Source organism: Prinia subflava, chromosome 4, assembly GCF_021018805.1.
Source record: "Prinia subflava isolate CZ2003 ecotype Zambia chromosome 4, Cam_Psub_1.2, whole genome shotgun sequence".
In the NCBI taxonomy this organism is placed as follows: Eukaryota; Metazoa; Chordata; class Aves; order Passeriformes; family Cisticolidae; genus Prinia; species Prinia subflava.
Genome location: NC_086250.1, coordinates 12,631,891 through 12,654,266, shown reverse-complemented (window position 1 = coordinate 12,654,266; position 22,376 = coordinate 12,631,891). Strand labels below are relative to the sequence as shown.

Here is a 22,376-nt window from a genome sequence, read left to right as displayed (position 1 = left end):
CCACAGCTTTTCTAAGGCTAAGCTATTTATTGCTTCATATTATGAGGCACAAGAGACAGAGCTGACTTGGATTTACAGACACAGCTAGCATTAGCATGACTACTGAGGATGAGTGTACTCTCAGTTAAGGCCCCTTCAGGAATCAGGTCTTTTCATGGAATTTCAAAAGCCCAGTGGAAGTACAGCCTTCATTTCTACCACAGCATCACTGCTGTGCTGCATGGGGAAGTATAAGATTACATCCAGGGTGTACTGGGGTTTAGAGTTTTCCCTTATTTCAGCCCTAAAGCTGAATCAGCCCAGGCAAATCCTGGAACTGCTGCTCCCTCTGCATCTGTGCTGCTCCTGCCTGTGGCCAGGCTTTCCAGCATCAGAAGCCACAGAGGCTTCCATCAGGCACCCGAGTTCCTGCAGAAAAATCCTTTCCAAAGTGGTTTCCCTGTGCTGCTCTGCTGAAATGCAGCTGACTGGAGGGAGTTGGATGCAGTGCAGACACACCAGAGCCGCTTTGAATTTGAAGGGAAGAATAACTTCTCCCAGTAAAAAATCCAAAGGGAATCAAGGCAGCGATTTTGGCAACAGCCAGGATAAAATACATCTTTTTCTTGGGAGGGTTGTCTGGAGAGTTTTGGATGGCTCTGGGAACTTAGTACAGTTTTCCACCTTATCCAAAAGATGGCACTGTGAACATTGCAGCCACGCTCTGCTCCTGCCCGGGTCGGGCCCTGCTCAGCTCCTGGGGACTGATCTCACAGCTCACCCTGCTGAGGCACCCAGCTTTTTACAGCATTTCCCAGAGCTGATTGTCTTCGTCCCAGAAAAGAAGAGTAAATCAGGGCCTGACTTTGTTTCAGGCAATGTTTGATTCCTATAAAATCCAATTCCTCAGGTTTTGGAGCAGCTTTGTGTTTTAAAGTGAGATGGGATACAGGGAGAAACAGGAGAGGGATGAGGGGGAGAGGGGATGAGAAGATGTGAGAAGGAGCAGATGGGAGCACAGGGGTAGGACTTGTGCTGGGAGAGGGGAGGGAAGGAAGGAGGGAAGGAAGGAGGGAAGGAAGGAGGGAAGGAAGGAGGGAGGGAAGGAGGGAGGGAAGGAGGGAAGGAAGGAGGGAGGGAAGGAAGGAGGGAGGGAAGGAACAGATGGGAGCACAGGGGTAGGACTTGTGCTGGGAGAGGGGAGGGAAGGAAGGAGGGAAGGAAGGAGGGAGGGAAGGAAGGAGGGAGGGAAGGAAGGAGGGAGGGAAGGAAGGAGGGAGGGAAGGAAGGAGGGAGGGAAGGAAGGAGGGAGGGAAGGAAGGAGGGAGGGAAGGAAGGAGGGAGGGAAGGAAGGAAGGAGGGAAGGAAGGAAGGAAGGAGGGAAGGAGGGAAGGAGGGAAGGAGGGAAGGAGGGAAGGAGGGAAGGAGGGAAGGAGGGAAGGAGGGAAGGAGGGAAGGAGGGAAGGAGGGAAGGAGGGAAGGAGGGAAGGAGGGAAGGAGGGAAGGAGGGAAGGAGGGAAGGAAGGAAGGAAGGAAGGAAGGAAGGAAGGAAGGAAGGAAGGAAGGAAGGAAGGAAGGAAGGAAGGAAGGAAGGAAGGAAGGAAGGAAGGAAGGAAGGAAGGAAGGAAGGAAGGAAGGAAGGAAGGAAGGAAGGAAGGAAGGAAGGAAGGAAGGAAGGAAGGAAGGAAGGAAGGAAGGAAGGAAGGAAGGAAGGAAGGAAGGAAGGAAGGAAGGAAGGAAGGAAGGAAGGAAGGAAGGAAGGAAGGAAGGAAGGAAGGAAGGAAGGAAGGAAGGAAGGAAGGAAGGAAGGAAGGAAGGAAGGAAGGAAGGAAGGAGGGAAGGAAGGAAGGAAGGAAGGAGGGAGAGAGGGAGAGAGGGAGAGAGGGAGAGACAGGGTCCCTCTTGGTTCACCAAGAGAATTACCTGGCGTAACACCTGGAGGGAACATCTGTGACTGCCCAGAGCAGGATGGGCCCTGCACTTGGTCAGTCCAGCTCCAGCCTCATGCTCACACTGCTTCTCAACTAGAGACCTTTGTAGAGAGATATGAAAATAATGCATCAGATTTTTAAGCAAGCACAGGAACATTACACTAGAGTGCTGGACAGGAAGTAAGAAATTTTACATTAGCTTGAAACTACAGAAGTTTAATTATACTTACATGCCTTTCAATCCAATTTGTAACTTTTATGATGACCCCAGAGGGTCGTTGGTTTAAGTTTAATTGACCTATTTGCAACTGAGCCAGTTCATTCCTACAGCTGGGGACATTTCTTTCACAGATTCCAATTCAGTGATTCAAGCTTCTGAGGCCAAAGAGACCATTAGATCATGTAGTGTTGCCTCTTGCATGTGGACTTTCCTCCACACAGTCACAAGACGTGCCTGGAAAAAACCTGCACCCTGAAAAGGAGCTCAGGCTGGACCAGTGTTCCCAGGGATGGGCAATGCACCATTTCCCCTTAATTGCTTGTTCCTGTGGGCAATCACTCATTTTGAGATTTAAATGTAAGCATCATCAGGATCTTGGTCATCCAAGATATTGCCTGATCCAAAAATGTTTAATGAACACTGCCTGATGGACATGCCATTGAGTCTTGAAAGCAAAATTTTTAAAACATAAATTGGATTATGAAGTACTTAGATGTTAATTTTGCTGAGTGGTCTCATTAGCTGCAGATCCAGACAGAGCAGACTAAACAGCAGGAGTCATGAGTTGTTCTCTCAGCTTTAACTTATACTCTTGTGAGAACTCAAGCCCTTCTGAGCAATGGCGTGCACAGAACTCAGTTTTTGAGTTACCCTTTGGAAGCTGTGACCGGGAAATGCCCCCTAAGACACCACAGATGGCTCTTTCTACACACTGCTTGGCAGATATGCAGGAAAATTACACTGGAAAGTCAGCTCTCAGCTGGGCTCTGCAGCGAGGTGCTAAATGCATGTGCTGTAACACTGTAACACTTTGTGATGACGGGCTTTGGGCTGTTGGTTTGTTTTTTTCCAAGTTTCTTTGCCAAATTACAAACCCAGCTGCTGTAATTTGGAAGCTCAAAATCTCCCACCTTTACAAACAAGCAAGGAGTGAATTGATGCCTCCCAGCTTCGGATGTGGTGCTGCCTTCTGGGTTGCAGCTCTCCCTGAGGGCATAGGCACTGCTCTCCCCAACACCTCCTCAGCCCCTCCAAGCTCCCTTTGACCCTCGTTCCTCTTGCTTTAACCCCTGGCCTCTTTCCTTGCCTTTAACCTTCGTTCCTCTTGCTTTAACCCCTGGCCTCTTTCCCCACTCCCAACACTGTTGCCTCTTCTCTTTTGCTTTTTTCTGCAGCTCTCCAGCACAGCCCCTTCCCTCATGGCCAAGAACTGAGGGAGAGGAGGATTTTCTTCTTCACTGATGCCCAACTAACTGGGGACCAGATGCTATGAAATAACTTCTTATAAAGCAAACCCCTCACCTGTCAATCTGAGACACCGGAAAACACGGCCAGGGTCTGCACACTCATACACTGCGCTTCTCTTAACACTGCAGTCAAACTCACTCCCCACAAACACAAGCATTGCAACAGCCCTGCAACATGTCCAAAAGTCTGTCCAGGGAGCTGGGAGAATCCTCTCTTCCCAAAACTGGAGCCTCCAGCACACATACAGTGCATGCAGGGCTGGGCCATGCTTGTTAGGAGCACTTTATGTCTTTGCAGCCTGCCTGAGCATCAGGGCTTTGCCATAGGCAAGGGGCTCCTTCTCCATTGTGCTTCCACTCCTTCCAGTACCAGGGCATGCTGCTGCTTCCCAGGGATTCAGGAAATGTAGGGAGTGCTGGCTGACTTTTGATCTATTTAGGCCAGGTTAGATGGAGCTGTGAGCAGCCTGGTCTAGGGGAAGGTGTTTCTGCCTGTAGCATGGGGTTAGAACTGGAGAATCTTCAAGGTCGTTCCAACCCAACCCATTCTTTGATTCCATGATTCTGTGATTCCATGATTATCCTTATTACAGTTATTTGACCAAGAGAAGCAAGAAATTGGGCTCATCAAAAAATCTGAGGGCAAGGCACATCACACCTGCTGGCCACAGGACAGTGAAGCCCCGCAGACCCTGATGTGGCAGTCTTGGGCACAGGTAAGGTCTCAGCTCTTTGGAGCAGAAATGAGGAATGCTGTCACTAAAAGAAACTGCAAAGGGAATTTTAAATTAAATTGTGATTTTAAAATTTAACAGCATTTAAATTTTAAAGAGTCCAGCTCTCGGCAAAATGAAAGCAGTCTCTGTTCCAACGTGGAATGGGCCAGATCCTCTGCAGCTGTAAGTCGGTGGCCCTCTCTGTCTGCTGGAATCAGAGGCACTTAATTGATCTGTAGCAGCTGAAGGTCTGCCAGCTCCGGCTCTCTCCTGAAAACACACCACTCCAATCTGGCTGGCATTGCAGCCTTGATGTTTCATTAATTCACAAGAAAGCTCCTTCCAGGATAGACACACATGGCTGAAAAAAAGAAAGACAATTACTCTAAAACTTGTTATCATCTGTCATGTTATTGAAGCTGATTTAAAAAACAGGCTTCCCAGGCTCCCAATCTCAAAGGATGTTGTTTTTCTCTCTGTGTGCCTGTGTTAGGAAACCACCAGTCTCGTGTTTTTTGGGCTCTGTTTCTCTCAGGAGGGTGAGGGCAGGGAGTCAATGAGGAGGAATGGGAAAGACCCTTCATGCCCTGCCAGCACAGCACCATTCCCCACACTCTGGCTTTGTCCTTCAAAGTTTGAAATGACTCATTGATAAGGTTCCCACTGCTTCCTTTGACAGATATTTAACAGCCCTTTCAGGCTTCAGTGTAGGGATGTTTTTCTTGATAGTCAGCCTAGACATTGCTCTGCTCAGTTTCCTCCCATTGCCCCTGGTTACACCTCATCCCACCCTAAACAATTCCTTTTCCCCTCCTTGTGTTGATACTGTGCATATCAGAAAAGGAGGGGGTGACTGACATGGGAATAACACAGAAACATGTTTTTAGTCCAGCCTGCAGGATAATTTCCAGCCAGAGTTGTCACAGATCACTACTTACCCATCATCTTTTGGACAAAGAATGAGGGGTATAAAATGGCATCAGGGCTGTCTCAAGGATTTAACCATCTTCCACCTGCAGTCCATTCCCTTCAGGTACCACCACCACCTCTGGGAACTGGGCCTCATGCTCCTTGCTCTTTTTAGCAAGCACGTGGCTCACTGTAAAACTGAATGTTACAGAAGCTGAACAATCCCTCTGGATGAGGCAGCATATGGAAAAAGGACTTAATGGCAACATTATATCATAATCACAATCTGAAAAGTACTTGAAACTCGTGTTTATTGACTTCTCTGCCGCAGTAACAGCCTGGCAAAACAAAAGGCAAGAAAAGCTGACAAATGCAGGGATACAAATGCAGTGCAAAGCAAAGCACAGCCAACAGCTTTCCTGATGAGAGATGCACTTTTCCTTCCTGGTTTATAGCAATTGTGCAGCTCCCTCTTTGCTACTGAAATGCAGCAGAGATTTTTGGCTTATCAATTAAAGTTGCTTCCAAAGCTGTGCTTTGAATATCTCTGTAAGTTTGGGGTAAAACCTCACCCTTCCCAGGTCTTTTGGCTTTCTTGTGTAATAGACTCAGGATTTAAAGGCACTGCTCAAAATGCAAATGAAAAGGTTGACTTTGTTTTTGGCAAAGACACAGCAAAGAGAAGTTCATTGGCCCAACACTGCTGCACTGTGATATTCCCTGTCAAAAGCATCACCTGCAGAACTGGGATGGGCAGGGAAGGAGGAGAGAACTCACCTGCTGTGCTGGTGTGACCCACAAACACAGACTTTGGAGAGAAAACTCCAGAAACACCTATTCATTAATATTTCTACACATCACGCCTTAGAGCATCAAATCAGGTCACGAGAATGGGTTAATTTTGGGGAAAGATTCAAATGTAATCAGCCTGGGAGAAAGCTGCACCTCAGAGGCAGGAAATGGGAATTGTTTTGTCTCCTCGTATATGACTTCAGCCGACTTTCTCCTCAGATTTTGGGGTCATTGAAAGCTATGAGCTGCTTTGGCTTTTTGCTGCCATCTGGGCTGTTCAGTAGAATGTAAAAATCAGCCAGGTCAACAACACACCTCTGGGGATTCAGACTGCAAGGGCAGGAATGCTCCTGCATCCTTCAGCACTGAGGGGAGCTCAGGCATTTCCCCAGGTGGCATTTCTCCTGGGGACAGAAATCACACACTTCTGTGGCCTCCTGGGCCAATTCTCTATCAGGGAAGATGCTCGAAGCTGAGGGACTGATTTACCAAAGTCTGTGGGAAAAACAGGTCTGCAGAAAGAACTGGAGCAAGGTTTCCTTGCTGACAGTAGGATTGAGGCAGAATCACAGCTTTCCATACCTGGATTAAAACTAGGCATTTAGAGTCTGCATTTAAATTTCATAACACTCTCATAATGAGGGAAATCAAAAGGGCCTTTGGGATCTCAGCACTCCTGGGTTTACAGGGAGCTGGGATCTAAAAAAAAATTGCTTTGAAAGCCAGACTCTAGACAGGATAAACATATTCCTGGGGACAGATCTGATTAGGTGAGCTCTTCTGAAGGGGAGCCATGGTATAAATAGAGCTGTGGTTGGCCTTCCTGACTCAGCTAATCTGATCATTACCTCCTGCTTGCCTCGAGGTCACCCTATCTGAGCAGCTCTGCTGACCCCTTGGAACATCCCAGCAGCTCCCACTCCAGCAGGTGACTTGCCAGTCACTTATAAAGCTACAGAAGAAAGCAAATTGAGGGAGGGAAAGCACCCTGCAAAATCTTTCCAATATCCCTTCCTTCCTCACACAAAATGAATGTTGCTTCTGAAGAGCTCCCGAGGTAAAATCACTGACCTAAGTAGCAATGTTTTTTTTTCTCTTAAACATTGCATACAGGCATATGTAACAGAAAATTTATAAATTATACACACCTCAGTGTGCATCAATACAAATGTGGAATTACTGAGCAATGCTAGTGACAAAGACAATTAAAATAAACATTATTATTAAAATACACTTATCACTGCATTATCAGGGCTGATAAGTTTGACGGCCTCTGATGTCACCACAGAGCCAAATTTCTTCCTTTCTTAAAGAAGCTGTTGCTTTTCAAAGGATTAAAAAAAAAAGAAAAAAGTCAAAACCACAAGCCCAGATGATCTCTTCCTGTTCATGGAAGTGGTTCTGGAAGCTAAAACAAGTGATGCATTTGCAGCATGGAGGTGTAAGATGCAGTGACACAGTACTTCCAGAGGGCAGGGACAGAGGGGGTGAGACCCTACAAAAATTACCAAAACTACGCTGGAAGAAAAAACCCCCAAGATCTCTTGTAAGTACTTGCAGTGCACATAATTAATAACTTTTAACTTGATTCCTGCTGATTCAGTTTAGCTTTTTTCTTTTTCCTCTTAGTAATCTAACTGCTCACCAATGCCTCTGATTATTTATTCAGTATTTGGCAGGTTGAGCAACACCAGAAATATCCCTTGTGCCACTTCTGCTGCCTTGGCCCTGGCACCAAGGGTCCAGCAGATGTCCTCTCTGTGCCTGGGTCCTTTTCCTGGGACTTCTATGGGATGCTAACTGGTGTTAGAGAAGATGATGGTGTTATTTCTATTTGCATTCATTTACTGGGCATTGGACTGCACAGGATTTTGTATTTAACTCTGCAAATTGAGCATTACCAGTAAATTCTATTGGTAAAGTAGTCAGGTGAGGACCCTACTGGTATAAACATCACTGTCCTCCCCTTTTCTATGACCCATATTGTCCCTGCCCTCTTTCCTGGTATTTCATCAGAGCAAAAGATAAGGAGCAAAAAGAGAAATTGAGATTTACCAAGTGTGCTTCTGACCTTGGAGAATGAAGGTGTTATTATTGAAACAGGGCCTGGTTTTCACTGAGTACAAACATTCATTCACTTTTAGAAAAATCAATGGTTACTCACTGTCATCACCTAAATCAAAAAATGGTTTTGGTTGGAAAGGATCTTAAAGTTCATCCAGTCCCACCCCACTGCCATGGGCAGGGACACCTTCCTCTATCCCAGGTTGCTCAGAGCCCCATCCAGCCTGGCCTTGGACACTGCCAGGGATGGGGCAGCCACAGCTGCTCTGGGCAGAATACCAAGGCATGGCAGATCAGTGGTCTCGTTCATCACAGAAAGGACCTAAACTGTTAAAAAAGTGGTATTCAGGTAACATTCTGAAGTTCAAGACTTTACATTTTCCTCTCTGCAGTGGGAAAAAAGAAAAAAATGTGTCCCAAATTTAGCCACTGCATCCAAGAACATGTGCCGACAAATTGATATTTTCATTACCTTGCAGTGTTTAACTGTGTTTCTGCTAGCATGTAAGCAGCCGAAAACAGGAGATATTAGAGAAAAATTCTTCCCTGTGAGGTTGGTGAGGCCCTGGCACAGGGTGCCCAGAGCAGCTGTGGCTGCCCCATCCCTGGCAGTGTCCAAGGCCAGGCTGGATGGGGCTCTGAGGAATCTGGGACAGTGGAAGGTGTCCCAGCCATGGCAGGGGATGGAAATGATCTTTAAAGTCCCTTCCAACTCAGGCCATTCTGTGATTCTATAATGGGAATTTTAGATGGCTGCATAAAGAACCACCAAGGAAGCAAAAATTGTAATTCCTGAACCACTGAGAAGATAATTCAGTGATGCAATTACTGCTAAAGCACTCACAAAGGGAAGATCCAAGCTTTGGAGTGGTCAAGGTCAACATGACTTTTCACTTCTTTCCCATGGGCTTTTGCACCTTAGCAATGCTCCTGCTTAAAAGCAAAAATGCCATGTTCTCCTTCTAATTCAACTTCCATAAGGCCTTGTAAGGTTGAGAACAATGTTAAATCACACTGAGTCCCAGGTGTCCCTCCAATACTTTGTTCAACCCAGCTGGAATTGTCCATTTAGCCAGAAGAAAAGGTGTAAGACACAGCTGAGTTGACACGTTTGTCAAAATGTCCTGGCCAAGAGTCACTGGAATGCCAAATATGATGTGAGATTGCAAGAGGATTTTTTGGGTGCTTGCAGCCACTGCAGTGCCCTGCCTGGGAATTCACAGAAGACTGAGGAAGAGACTTTGCTGTGGAAGGATGTGGGCTAGTGGCTAAAGGAACAGTGTGGTTTTCAAAAGAGACTCAGATTTATCCCTGGCAGCTCTATGCACTGTGACCTTCAAAAGGTTACATGAGGCATCAGGCTAATACAGCCTAGGATACAGGGATAGTAGAGAGGCTTAATTAATCACAGCCTTGAAGTTTCAAATCCAGACAAGGGAGGTGAAAATCAGTATTATTTCAATAATTTGGGCCCTCCAGCTGATTACGTTCAGGATCAGATAGCCAGAGTGATTTAAGAAGGAAGTGTTGGCAGGTGCCCCACAGCTGGCCTGTGACAATTCCCTGCTGGGTGCAGGTATTTTTAGCTGCAAATGAACACACAGTATAATTCAAAGATTTCCCAGGCTGTGGCATGGAGAGCTGCAGTGGAATTTAGGAGCAGAGCTGTGCAAGTTGCCACGCATGGAGAGTGGACAGTACCAAAAGTTCCTGGAGAAGAGGAAATGGGGGCAGAAGTGGGAGTGAATGGAGCAGCCACAAGGTAACTCCTGGGCAAAATTATACCTTGTAGTGAGATCTCATCATTAACTGTACACTGTGGAGGAAAGTCCTCTTTGATCTGTTCTAAATGCTCAGTTTAATTAAATTCCTTTTATTCTTCTTGAGGAGAAATAATAAGCTTAACTAAAAGAGTTACCTTCTCTCCAGTGTTTTTCCTTTTACTCATTGCTAAATGACAGCTCCAATCTTTTGAGCTTTGCTTCCCAAGAACACTTTTATAATTTCAATGTCCCATTTCTAGACCTTTTCTATTTCTGCCAAATACTTTCAATTAAAAGGATAACCAAGAATTAATACAGTATTTCAGATATGCCAATAAGCTTGGTTTACCAAGGAGTATTGTCATATTTTTAGAGCCTGTTTTGCATGCTGGGCTGTGCAGTACTCACAAAACTTGGTTCTTGGATGTCTCTGCATTTTAAGTAAGGATTTTCGCAGTCACCAGTGATGACCCACTCTTTTTTCTTTTTCCTGAATGATTTTCAGCTTTTATGAACAGCTGACTTTTGGTGTTGCTTCTCTTTTTTTCCCCTGCTAAACTGATTATTTTGTATTTATTCCGAACAGGAGATTCTGCTTGCTCTCATATTTCTATCTCATCTTGATTTCCTAGAGTCTTCTAGAAGTTTTCATGGCCATCCCTTGTCCTGAGTGACCTTCAATCACCTTGTGTAATCTCCAAAATTTCTGACTTTGCTGCTCACTCAGTTTTCCAAACCATTCATAAAACCAGCAAAGAATACATCTGACAGTGTGGATCGTTTAGACACCGGCTTCTAATCCTTTGCCAACTTGAAAATGTCTAATTTTCTCCCACATTATTTTCTGTCTTATCTAATTTCTAAGGCTGAGTAGTAATTTGACTTTTGCTTAAGGTGCTTACAAGGCACCCGATAAATAAGTCTCAGATATTGGCGCTGTGAGATTACATGAAAAGTACTTTGAATAAGGAGCGCTGCATGAAAAGTTGTCTCTGATGATTCTCATCTTATGTTAATATTGTCTATTCTCCTTATGCTCCTAATGCCAAATTGCATTAAACCTTAAAATGACAGTATTTTGGAACATAAAGACAGCCTGCTGATATTTTTGATCTCTGTATTTCAGCACAATGTGCCCATCCAAACTGCTCCGTTATTTTTTCTTTATTAAAATAGCAATCTTAAGTATGTACCTGGGAAGAATAACTGGATTTTGATGGAATGGAAATTCCACTGTGTACAGTGAGGGAAAACACAATTATCTTTACCTGTTTAAGCAAGAGATCTATTCCAGGTATAAATCTGCTAGGACTGATATTCAGAACAGAGAATTTCTGTACATTCATGAAACCATCTTTCAAAGCTATCTGCAAAAAAACTCTCAACCCCCAAACTGCTGTACTCTGGTGTTTGGTAAGGCTATAAATTCAAGAGGCTTTGAGTACAGTGGATCTTTCTGAAATAATCTGATTTTAAGCAAATCAATTCATTAAGCATTGAGTCCGTTAGGTGAAAGTGGAAGTGACTGAACTAACACATGCAGGAGAGAAGTTTGCAAGCAGAAGAAAGAGGGCAGCAAAAGGACACCTGATGTTCATGCAGGCTGATTTCACCTCGGGTTATCTGTGATCAGTGCAGCCCCAGGTGACACAGAGCTGTCCTGCATGGGACACTGCCCAGCACAACCCTCTGTGCTGATGCTTTGGCTCTGGAATAACGAGGGCATTCCTAAACCTGGGATAAAATCACCACCCTGCTGGAATTGTGATTCTGAGGGGGAGGAAGTCTGATGTGTTTAATGATTATAATGAAAAATGTACAGATTCTTCCCCTCCTTTGGCAAGTGCAGCAGAGGCAGTGGATCCCGTGAGCTGTGCCAGTGAGATTCTGGAATATCTGCAGCACTGTGGCTCCCTGCAGCAGCAGCCACTGCAGCTGCTGAGTATCCCCAGGCAGGCAGCTCCCAGAGCTGCAGTGAAACTCCACCAAGTCAGAAACGCCCCCTCATTCAAGAAGAATGCCAGTGCTCAATTTTGGAGGGGTTCCAAGGTGCATGACTGATTTCCCCATCATCAGTTTCTCTGTCATTTGCCCCGTTCTTGCTCCTGGTGTTGACAGAAGGATTTTGTGGTCACCCAAGGGAAATGGCCATGTGGTCCTGGTGGCCTGGCTTAGGGCCACATCAAAAGGACACAAACAGGGAGGAATCAGAAAGATGTAAACATCAGCCTAAGAGATGGATCAGCTTAATCACTCTGCAGCCCAGCAAAGGACCATCCATCTGCTAATGACAGCAAAGGGATTCTTACAGGGGTAATTACTAAGCAGCACGTTCAGGAGGCGGGTTGTTCTGCTTTAGTTTTTAATTACTGATAAAAAGGGAGAAATTAGAATATTTTAATGAACCTCCAGATGTCAACAAGTTGGTCTAATAAATTGGATGTGGAAGATAACAATTTGCAGTTATAATTTGTCATATCAGAAGCTCCAGTGGGAACGCACATCTTTCAGAGGCTGCCACAAGATCCAGAGTCATGCTGAGCCCAGCTCCCACAAAACATTCAGCATCTCGAGAGAGGGATTTGTGTCTGCATTAGGGCCCTTCTGCTCCCTCTCATCCACACACATTACTCAGTGCAAACTTCATTGCAAGGCCAGGTCTTTCATAGACTGTTTTATGGACCTTGGGAAGGAAATTATCTTTACTGTCGACTTCTGTTCACTTTGCTGTTACCTTCCCCAATCTCTAGGAGGGTCCAAAGCCTTGACTGAAATAGAGAAGCCCCAAAGGACTGTAACCAAATATCTTTCAGCACACCTTTCTCACAAATATGTAACCAGCTACAAGGCAGACATCCCATCCAAGCTGGTCATACAGATTTTCCCTGGCAGTATGGAGAAAGATACCTCCACTGGGAAAATCATCCAGTCAGCTCTAGGCACCTATTTTTGGGCAGGATGAATCATCTTCTAGAAGCACCTCTCTCTTCACTGGCTACGAATAGAGCCCAGACGGAGATTAAAACTGATTTTTTTTATGCTGATGTTAAATAAAGGAAGTCTTACACTAAATCACAGTATCATTATGTTTCAATCCAAACAATTTATTGTTAAATCTTCACGGAGTAAAACCAACAATTTGTCACACAGCCAAACAGAGAGAATGGTAATGATCCTGATAATAAAATGGGAGGTGTAATTTCCAGAAATGCCAGTTAAAAAGTAGGAATGATCAAGGCTTAGGCCTCCTCAGGAAAATTAGGTGCCAATCTTAAACCTCAGTAAAGGATGCTAGACTGGTGCTGTGCTCTCACTCCCTCCTTGCAAATACAGTAAAAGCTCTGGGTCTACCTCCTGCATTTCCTTTCTATTACTCTGGCCTGGTACCTAGTATAGTAAATAAAAATGATCTTTGCATAGAAGATAAAGTTCTTAATATGTTGCATTTATGTAACTTCTTGGTGCCCCTTCAAGATCTTGAGTCAATAAATCAGTCCTGTGAGGTTTTGGCTCCCCTCTGATTTGCTGCCTAATGCAAAAAAAGAATTGTTTTTCCAAAATATTTGTCAGCTTTGAGTTGAGCATTTCAAAAATGTGTGGGGGAGTGAAGTCAGTGCACACAGTTTTTATAACTGAGCACATTCCAGGCAGAGGGCTCTGTGCTCCATGGATAGTGCAGCCAGAACAGGGATCACCTGTGCATGGAGGGGCTGGGGACAGGAAGAGCCCAAGAACTGATTGCTGCTGGGTTAGGGAATTACCACATGTCTTGAGCCAGATTTTAGGAGCTTTCCAAGGCTGCTACACCCTTCTTGGCAGGAGCCCATCTGCACATGGCTCTCAGCTTGTAGGCTAGGCTGGATTTCTGTCTCCAGGTCTGCAGACTCCCTCTGCCTCAGAGGGGCTGCATGAGCTGGCTTAAAACCTTGTGTTGCTTCACTAAAGGAGTAGTGCCAATGACTAAAGCCCCACACAAATGGAACAAAACACCTTGGCTTCAATCATTCATTTCCCAGCCTCCTGACCTCTTTTTCTGGCAAGTAAAGGGAAGTTAAGTGGAGCAGCATTTTCCTTTCCTTTCCTTTCCTTTCCTTTCCTTTCCTTTCCTTTCCTTTCCTTCCTTTCCTTTCCTTTCCTTTCTTTCCTTTCCTTTCCTTTCCTTTCCTTTCCTTTCCTTTCCTTTCCTTTCCTTTCCTTTCCTTTCCTTTCCTTTCCTTTCCTTTCCTTTCCTTTCCTTTCCTTTCCTTTCCTTTCCTTTCCTTTCCTTTCCTTTCCTTTCCTTTCCTTTCCTTTCCTTCCTTTCCTTTCCTCCCCTCCCCTCCCCTCCCCTCCCCTCCCCTCCCCTCCCCTCCCCTCCCCTCCCCTCCCCTCCCCTCCCCTCCCCTCCCCTCCCCTCCCCTCCCCTCCCCTCCCCTCCCCTCCCCTCCCCTCCCCTCCCCTCCCCTCCCCTCCCCTCCCCTCCCCTCCCCTCCCCCTCCCCTCCCCTCCCCTCCCCTCCCCTCCCCTCCCCTCCCCTCCCCTCCCCTCCCCTCCCCTCCCCTCCCCTCCCCTCCCCTCCCCTCCCCTCCCCTCCCCTCCCCTCCCCTCCCCTCCCCTCCCCTCCCTCTCCCCTCCCCTCCTCTCCTCCCTCTCCTCTCCTCTCCTCTCCTCCTCTCCTCTCCTCTCCTCTCCTCTCCTCTCCTCTCCTCTCCTCTCCTCTCCTCTCCTCTCCTCTCCTCTCCTCTCCTCTCCTCTCCTCTCCTCTCCTCTCCTCTCCTCTCCTCTCCTCTCCTCTCCTCTCCTCTCCTCTCCTCTCCTCTCCTCTCCTCTCCTCTCCTCTCCTCTCCTCTCCTCTCCTCTCAATAAGGCCTTTACTTGCTGAAGTTCTAGCCACCTCCAGTGATTTTTTTCTTTCTATCTGATCTCAGACTGATTCAAAAAGTAGTCTCTGCGAGTGCCTCTGGAGCATCACCAAGCTTAAAGTGAATTTTCAAGAGGACTACAGCCAAAAAATTCAACGTATATTCCAGTAGCAAATTCCCATGGCTTTGGGTCAATTCTTTTGATGGAGTGATCTGGCAGGGTTCATTCCTGACAACAGAGGTGTGTGCTGGTTAATACCAGCTGAAAGTTTTATCCTGCCTTTGTTTACCAAATAATTCTGAACTTCCAAAAAATAATGATATGAACAGGTCACGCAGCTGCAGCCTTCTGTTCCTGACAGAGAGGCGAAAGGGAAATCAATCCCACTTTCCTCCCTTCCCAACAGAGTCCAGTCCCACTGGTGGCACAGAGATGGGAATCTTTGGGGAGCATTGTACTCTCATTACCTTCTCCATAATTGGGAAATTGCTATTTTTGAAGCAAAAATGAACAGATCTTGTTGATTCAGCAATAATTACACAAAAATATGGAGCAATGAGTTAGTAGAAAATAGGTGCCCATGGTAACAATTCAGTATTTCATAATAGTTATCATGAGGCTCAGCAGGACTAAAGATAGGTGATTTTTCTCTGAAATAAAAGCAGCTCTGAAAATTTGGACCAGATTACAGACAATGTCCACCCATTTCTTCTAGATGCTTAAGCAGACTGCTAAATTCTAGGAGAAAAAGAAGAAATCACTGTACTGGGCTCTCCTGCTTCTTTTTAATTAAATTTGGGAACAGAGGAAGATCAAATAAGAATCTGGCTTCTGATTTATTTATCTAATTGGAACCTGAACTCTGCTACTTTGAAAAACCACCATAAGCAGGCTTGTTTCTAGCCAAGGATTTATTTCTAGCAGGAGATCCATGGATTGGGAAGAATTATGTGCTTTACACCTCTTTGTACAACCCCACGGAAAGGGGGAGCATCTCAGTGTGGGGAAGGATGTGCATCTGTATGTATGGATGAAAAATCCCAGAGGACACTCATAAGAGCCAAATATCCTCCATATCACTAGGATAAAATAAATCATGCTATTTTGCTCACAGATTACAATGGGGACAGAGAGATACTCAAGCTGGCTGTAGATATTCATAGCCTTTGCTTGCTACCTGCTTGGCAAGAGATATATGTGGAATTATATGTATGGAATTATGTCTAGCTGGACTATGCACCACAGTGCTCAGTTCAGCCATAAAAATGCTCTAATTTATTGAAACAGTGCAGTTGGATGACATGAAAACTAATCCAGTGAGTGATGCCACAGATGCCTGAAACAAATCATATTTCACTGTACCTCAGCCCATCCCTCCATCATTTAGGAGCAATCTAAGCACTATTAAAAGGTGCTGGAAAAACAGCACTTGAAACTGAAGTTCCCCTGTTCTCCCACAGAACAGAACAAATTAAAAGAAGGCAATGCAGCCCCATCCTTGCAGTGAGACTGTGCCAGTCCTGCCAGCAGAGACAGCACGACAGTCACCTCTCCCTTTTCTGTGGGCAGCCTCTCATGGCACAGGTTGTGCCATGGATCCCCTAAATCCAAGCAGTTTCTGGGATATTGCAGAGCACAGCCCTCATGAATGAGGCTGCACTGGTTTCTCTGGAAGGAGCAGCTCTGCCAAGAGCTGAGACTGAGCAGTTTTGTCTCCACAAACCTGAGCTGGCAGCAGTCAGTGTCACTGTGGGTGGCTCTGCCTTAAGTACCCAGTTGAAGAGGGCAGGATGCAGGTGCTGGAATACTCATGGAAAAGCCCTCCTGAGACTGGCAGAGCTCATGCACTCTAAGGAAAACAGCCTCACTCTCAGGAAAAATTTCTTCATGGGAAGGGTGGTTAAGCATTGGAAGGGGCTGCCCAGGGAGGTGGTGGAATCACAATCTCTGGAGGTGTTTAAGGAAAGACTGGACATGGCACTCAGTGCTCTGGGCTTGGTGACAAGGTGGGGATTAGTCACAGGTTGGACTTGGTGATCTTGAAGGTCTTTTCCAACCTAAATGATTCTGTGATTCTGGACAGTCTGAGAAGACTCCCTCCTGCACCACTCAGGTATCTTTCTAAATTGCTTCCCACTACAACCTACTGCATTTCTATAACCTCGAAGAGTCTATTGCTTCATTCTCCACAATCCCAGATAGAGAAGAACCAGCTGTCTTTAGTGCTTTCAAGTGCTGGGAGATTCTGCCCATGCCCACTGAAATAATTATTCTTTTCCAGACCCCTGAGCACATGCAATGTCCTAAAGAAGCACCAAAACTGAAAAACTGGACAAGGGGAGGCTGTTACCCTGGTGACAGGGAGTGGAGGAATGAAAGATCAGACACTTGCGCTGTAATCCAGAGAAGCCCACAAGAAGCACCGTGTGTTTTGACCTCCAGATCTTCTCAGTCCTGGGCCATCTACATTGGGCCAACTCTGAGGATGTTTCCTGGCCTTCACCTCCTCTTGCCAACTCATCTCACAGGGTGGTACCTTTATCAAGTGCTTCAACTGGAGTTATCAAGGTGACACAACAGGCTGATGAGCATCACCTTCAGCCACACCATCAGCCACAAGCACATTTAAACCTTCAGCTGGAAGGACTGGCCTGTGACTGCCACCAAAGCACGTGTTGTTTCAGTTATAGGTGGCCTGGAGTCCAGTGCCACTACTTGGGAGGGGCAGGAGGGATCTGCCCAAGGTGCATTCATAGGAGGGTTTGTCCTCAACAGAAATACTGTAAATTTGGGAATAAATATTTATAGGGATGTCCTGTGGTGTATCCACTTCAGCTTTGGGTGAAACCTGCAGCAATGCCAAAGGGTATGGGTATGACCAAACCAACAAAGTCATGGGGACAAAGTCAATTCCCCGTGCTTCCACCAGAGCAAACCACACTGCACTTGATTTAGTGAAACGTTGTCATGCAGCAGGTGAGGGCTGAGGCAATCACCCCTCTCCTTGTGCTCTCAGGCTTCTCTGCAGCACGGTGTCCTGCTGCTGAATCAATTCCCTCCATGTCTGCAGGTTCCTGCAGTAATCCCTGGCTTTACAGGATGAACACGACTCGAGGTTTCTCTGTGCTGCACTTCCCCATTTGCAATGGGGTTTTTATGGGCTCAGGCCCACACAATGTTCTGGCCCAAAAGGATGTGTCTGACAAGACATTTAGAGTGAGACTGCATCTGCTCTTCTGGGGAGACACCAGTCTAATAGGCAATCTACTTGATTTACGTAGCATGAAGCATGATTAGAGTAGGGGTAAGATCCTCATTCATTACATAATTTCTTTGAAATTATGAACCTGGTGTGTTTGTTATGAGATCCCAAACAAAGAGTAAAAGGACATTTTCAAGGTTGGTGTTAAGCTTGTGTTTAGCAAAACCTTTTTTGTTGCTCTTCAGACTTATGAAAATCCTGTGGAATTTTATTTATCTTTCTAAACAATTTTTTTTGTATTACTTAATCCCCTGTGCTTCAGGCACTTTAAAAACAAGCATAATTTAAACTTCACAAAGGCATTATCCCCTGGATTCAAATGGGTAAAATGAGGCAAATGGACAGATAAATAATTCTCTCAGAGGCTGATCTTGCCCTCCACCAGCTTTGCCCTGCTTCACCCACATCTCTCCTGCCTGGGGTCACCTGTTCCCCTCACCTGCCTTGACCCCAGGGTTCCTCACTGTCCCTTGACACCTTTGCCCATCTTTGCCCTCACCAATCTCTGGTACCCTGCCCTCCTCGACTCCTCACCTTGAGCTCTCTATCCCCCACCATGGGCAGGGGGAAAGGAAAATGAAGATTTTAAAATCTCAGAGGCACATCTTTAATTAAGTGATTTCCCAGCTGTGGAGAATCTTCGTGTAAGGGATGTTTAGGACTTGATGCACAGTCTTCTACTGAAATCTCACCCTGGCTTAAATAAAGCTTGGATTAGGGCCCAATCTCTGTTTTGTGCAGATATTTCTCAAGTGCAAGAAGTGACGGATCATTCCATACACACCTTAAATGAAAGAGTAGGGGCAGCCTAGGTAGACAATATCTATCAAAGCAGAGCAAGGAAATGTTGGGAGACCATTCAGCTATCCTTCTCCTTTTTAAAAACAAACTGTCAGAAGAAAGAGATAGCAGTAATTGGGAAATAAGGTTTACTCCATATCTGAAAAGATGGTGTCTATAAAAGACCAAAAATCTAATACAATATTCATTTAGAATTACTCTCTCACTTTCTCTTCTACCAATTTTGAAGGATATGTTTGCTTTTACAACAATAAATATATATTTTTGTTCTATTAGGAGATTAAAAATATAGTTTGGCAGTTCCTATGCAATTACTATTTTATTTTCATAGGTTATAAATTATGAATTTTCAAACTCTACGCTGCTGGTCTTTATGGCTACTCCTCTAGCAAGGTAAAGCAGAGTCTGTCCTCTGAAGCCAGCAGGACAAGAGGACAAGGTCTCATTACACTGGGTTTGAATTTACATTTACTCCCAGAGAGAGATGCTCCAGGCCCTCCCTAGGCAGCTGTTCCAGGGCTCTGCCACCCTCAATGTACCGAAATTCTTCCTCATGTTGAGGTGGAACTTCTTGTGTTTAGTTTATGGTCATTCCTCCTCATCCTGTCTCAGGGCACCACTGAAAAGAATCTGGCACCATCCCCTGACACCCACCCTTGAGACACTTGTGTGTCTTGCTGAGATCAGTACACAGCCCCTTCCACTGCCAGGCAGGATTTACAACCGTGAAGGCCCACGGAAGTGAGGAGTAGAAGGATGAGATGAAAGCACCTTCTCATGCTCTCCACAACCCTCCAGACCAGAACTCAGATCATACAAATCTTGCCACCTCTACTGCTGGCCAGTCCCCAGCACTCTATGCTGCCTCTTCCAGCCTGCATAACACCTCAGTTCTGCACTGCCTGGGGGACTGGAAAGGCCCCAGTCAGGATTGGTGGGACACTGGGACAAGTCAGGGAGTCTGTCTAAGTTACCCCAAGTTTGACTGGCTGCCCTGCAGACTGAAACATTGCCTAGGCTCCCCAAAGCTTCATCACTGCTCACCAGTTTTTATTAAAGGTTCAATCACAGGTCCAAACTCATAGGAATAATCTGGATCCCTTCTCTCTCTATCCTCTAGGATAAAGAATAAAAGGGGCAAGCCCACAGACTATCTGTGAGTCATACCAGTGCATTTGTACTGAGTGCATTTGTAATACTCTCTTGATAACAAACATTGCAAACTCATCTGTGTGACTGACATATTTATGGAATTTTGGGCCTGCATGGAAATCAGCCAGGGCCAAAGTTTACCAGATAATTCACCCAAAACAAACAACTCACCCAGTGCTCTGGAAATAGGATGTAACCTGCTTATTTGGTGACCTCTGTGAATTAGTGCCCTTCACCCCACCCTCACTGAGACATTGTTTATCCTCAGTAGAATTACTACACAGCTGGTTTTATTTGTTCTCTCTCTGGACACTCTCTGCAGAGGCACTTACAAATGAAAGGGCACAGAGACTCAAGTACCATCATCAGTTTTCAGAGGAAACTCATCCTGCCACTTCTCAAGCTTCCCTTTGATTTGTGGATAAAAGCAGAGTCTCAAGGAAGATCAGTCTGGAAACTCTGAGGAGCCACAGGTTTTGCACATACTGAAGTTTAACTGATTTTGCAAACTAGAAAGGCAAACCCCCATTATTAAAACAGTTGATGGTATCACAGCATCATTTATTTTGAATTTTAAGTTTAGGTTTATGCATTATGTATACAGCCATAAACTAAAATGTGAGAAGTTCCACCTCAACTAAGGAAGAGCTTCTTACACTGAGGGGGGCAGAGCCCTGGAACAGCTGCCCAGGGAGGGCCTGGAGCCTCCCTTCCTCTCCAGGGACATTCCAACCCCACCTGGACACGCTCTGTGTCACCTGCTCCAGGGGACCCTGCCTGTTGGGCTGGGTGATCTCCAGAGGTCCCTTCCAACCCAAACAATTCTGTGATTCTGTGATTTGTACTAACACTTCATAGAGGGTCATTAAATCTTGTGTAGCAGGGTGTTATGAAAGCAATGAAATGACAAGACGTGACCACAGCCCTGACTGCCTTCCCAGAGGGAAATCACTGGGGCTGCAGCACAGCTGAGAAAGATCAAGATTTTTCTTGCTGCCAGATGAACTCTGTTCAGAAATTGTAAGACAATAAAACAAAAACTCGCAAGTGAGAGAAATTAAAGAACACAAAATTAAGTGTTGGCAATAAGAGGAAATAAATCAATTATTTCCAAGCCCAGTTCTCAGGCTCTGTTCCTGTGTGTGTAGAGAGCATCCCACAGCCTTTACACCTCCTGCCTTGTGTCATGCCAGGCTGCCTCTGGTTTGCAGCCAGCACCACTTGCTGTCCTTCTTGTGATTCCACAGACTGAGGAAACAGCAGCTCTTTCTCTCTTTAATCACCATTAGCCAGCACAATCACCTCCCCATGATCACTAGGGCAGGGGTGCATGGTTGTAGTTTCAAATGTGACAATCTTGTAAAACCCTGAAAGAACTCTTTCCAAAGTCAAGATAGACTGAACCTACCTTTCCAAAATGTATTTCATAATTAGAAAAATGGAAAAAAAATCTCCTTTCTGTCTAGTTTCTACCCTGCAGCCATCTGATATGCTTGTACTCAGCACACACTACAACAGCAGAAAAGAAGGCAAGGACAACACAGCAGCCTTAAGCCCCAACATCAGCAAAGGAATCAAAGCCATTTACGTGGTGTGTTTACCTGCCAGCTCTTCCACAGGCTGCAGTTCAGCGTCTTCAGGATAAAGGAACACCAAAAATAAAGTTTCTTTATGATGGAGGAAGGCAATATCCTCCTATTGCAAATGCATGCCCAAGTAAGACAGAAAAGGACACAGCCAAAGAGCAAATGGACCCAAATCCCACATTTTGAAAGTCAAAACAGGCACCAAAAAAAGCTGCTAACTAACTTCCTGTTGTTTGAGTCATATTGATTCCCTTCAAGGGACTATGAAAAATAAACTAACAAAATTTTTTGCCACTAATTCACTCGATCACCATAAATATAGAGTGGATCAATGATTTCAGGGGACTACTCTATCACTAGCCAGCACAGTGACCTCACAGTGGTTGCCATGGAGCTTCCATCCAGAGAATTTCCAGCGTGCACACAGGTACCAGCCTTATACACCTCTCCATAAATCATTTCCAAATCAAATTCTGGTGTGAAATTTGATGCAAATCAAAATATTTTGAAGGCAGAAATGGCCACACAGAGCTGGAAGAGACTGAGATCCACAAATTTTGGGAGGAGTCAGTAATTTCCCACAGGAGGATGGAAGGATTAAGTAGCTGGATAAAGATTTGGCGAGAAACAAAGAAGAGGAGCTAGCTGGGGAATCTAGTACAGGATCCAGCTAACAGAGGTAGGAACTCCCTGGTTAAAAATACTGGAAAACACTTGGAGGATACTGGATCTTGTCACCAAAGCTTGGTCCAGGCATGACCCGCACACAACGAGAGGTGAATGAGACAGGGTGGAGGGCAGAGCTCTGATTCCTCAGGGATCTAAAGTGAGGTTGTACAGGACATCCTAATTTTGGCATTTGTCAGTTTTTGCTCACAGAGTTTTGCATCATGAACAATCTCTTGCTGCTGCTTTTTCTGTACACTGTCATTTTTCGTTTAAGTGAGGAGTGAAGAGCAATTTACCCCTACTGAACCCAGAGAATATATTTGCCTTTAAAGCTCTTTCACAAGGAGGTTAATGCACCTGTACCTCACTGTCCTAAGTAACCTTCCACTCTAACAGTGTGAAGGCCTGAACTTGGCTGGTAGAATGTGTTGGGATATTTCAGC

General features: G+C 45.4%; 1 long non-coding RNA gene across 1 annotated transcript in view; it reads right to left on the bottom strand.

Moving 5' to 3' along the window:
* Positions 1-1,730: 1,730 nt before the first annotated feature.
* Positions 1,731-22,376, bottom strand: part of LOC134549676 (uncharacterized) — a 145,685-nt gene continuing 125,039 nt past the window's right edge. The window contains exon 6 of the long non-coding RNA XR_010080151.1: positions 1,731-4,454. This is a non-coding gene — a long non-coding RNA (uncharacterized LOC134549676). The remainder of the gene's footprint in view (positions 4,455-22,376) is intronic.